This window comes from Anneissia japonica, unplaced genomic scaffold, assembly GCF_011630105.1.
Source record: "Anneissia japonica isolate Jap-2015-1 unplaced genomic scaffold, ASM1163010v1 scaffold287897_len220637_cov155, whole genome shotgun sequence".
NCBI lineage: Eukaryota > Metazoa > Echinodermata > Crinoidea > Comatulida > Comatulidae > Anneissia > Anneissia japonica.
In genome coordinates this window covers 52896-54949 of record NW_022721454.1, presented here as the reverse complement: position 1 = coordinate 54949, position 2054 = coordinate 52896, and positions in this window count along the sequence as shown.

Genomic DNA, 2054 nt, shown 5'->3' with positions numbered 1-2054 from the left:
TTACCATTCAATAATAGAACAGTCATCGACCTACTTGCAGTGAAGTGAATCTAAAATGTATTCATGAAGTTATGATGATCTGAAGTGTTTAAAAACGTACACAATAATAGTTGAACCAACTTTAAAAAAACAAAAATACAAATGTGCGTGACGATATTTTATTGCTTTAGAAATGTGATTTCAAAAAGTGTATTAGTGAATCACGCACTGAGTATTCAATACATTTTCGCGACAGGTTGGGCAAAATACATATAGGCACTAATCGATTCTCCTTACGGAAATCCAGGAAGTCTATTCCATCACGATGATAACAATTACCATTCAATAATAGAACAGTCATCGACCTACTTGCAGTGAACTGAACCTAAAATGTATTTATGAAGTTATGGTGATCTGAAGTGTTTGAAAACGTACACAATAATAGTTGAACCAACTTTAAAATACTGTACCACAAACACAAAAATGTGCGTGACGATATTGTATTGCTTTAGAAATGCGATTTCAAAAAGTATATTAGTCCATCGTATACATAAGGGCTTGTATTGTTGTTTTTTTATTATTTTTTTTACTTGCAGCGTTTGGGAAATAGGTAGGCCTAATAGGTAAATTGTGGATATAATCAATAACTATAGCCTCTAAAACCTAATATTATTGAAGGGTCCTTTTAAAGTTTGAATAGGATTTTTTTTAAGTTAAATTTTTAGATCATTATACCTATTGAATGAGCCCCCAATAGCCCCGGGCCCCAGTGCTGTGCACTGACTGCACTGCCCATACCTACGCCACTACCTGAGTATTATTAATTAGTGGTTACATAACGTTTGCTATGCATGCACTGTATCATGTGATAGAAGTGGAAGACCATAATGTATTGGTCTCTCTGGGAGGGCCTACAGTACAATCAGTTTAAAAGTGTAAGGTATAGGATAGTGTGGAATTTTAAACATTTTTCTAATGGTAATGTTCGAAATAAGTGTCAAGGAAAGTAAGTATGATTGTTGGAAAAAATTGTATTTTGAATTCTCACCCTGACCTTCGCTTGGGCGAAGTGGGCGAAGGTCTGGATCCGCGTCTAGTTAGCATGGATTTTGTAAGCCAGGACCCATAGTGTTTTGTTACGTTTCTTCGCAGAGGGGGGGGGGGAATGAACCCCACCCCCTGAACCCCCTAGATCCGCCACTGTGATTAGAATCAAATATAGAATTTAAGCTAACAAAAACAACACATCAAAAACAAGTCTGTTAGGCCTATATTAGGCCCGTATTGAAAAAAAATGTAAATTCAAAAATTCGGCCAAATTCGGTCAAATATAGTTTGGCCGTGACTTTTCAAACGTTACGGCCAGGCAAATTTTTATACGGCCAGATTTGAGGAATCTGGCCGTCAAAAAGGCCAAATGGCAACCCTGGTCCTACTAAATACCACACGGAACACACGGGACCACTCGTGACCACTCGGGACCACTCGGGAACACACGGGTACAAAAATGATAAAAATATTACCACACCAGAGTAGAAAACTACTTAATAATCAATAGAAACCAACTTTTAGAACGGTAATTATCCGAATTCCTTTAAAAATCGATGTATCTTGATTTTGTTTTGTTGTTTTTTCCCGTCGTGTGTCGGTATGTAATGCGTTGACATTGTGGATCTGTAACGCATTGACGTGTCAGCAGAAACGCATTCAACCATGACCTTCATGTCTGTGTTTCATAGCATCAATCAAGATAGGCCGTTATATACTGCTACGTGAACGGTAATAAACCTATTCTACATAAAACGAAAATGAGAATTTGATTTTTTTATGTATTGTTAGATTGATCATTTATTTTTATTTTCTGTCAAGCTCGTATATGTTTTTTTTCTTTTTCAGTGAAGGGCCTACATCAATGGAATAAAGAAGATTGCATTTGAATAAAATATATTAGAAGTGAATAAATACAATGGCAAACGGCCATATAATGCAAAACAATTTAAAATTAAAATTAAAACGGAACAGTAGAGAAAATCCGATCAGAATGACAAAATAAACTAAGCATCCACTGGAAGAAA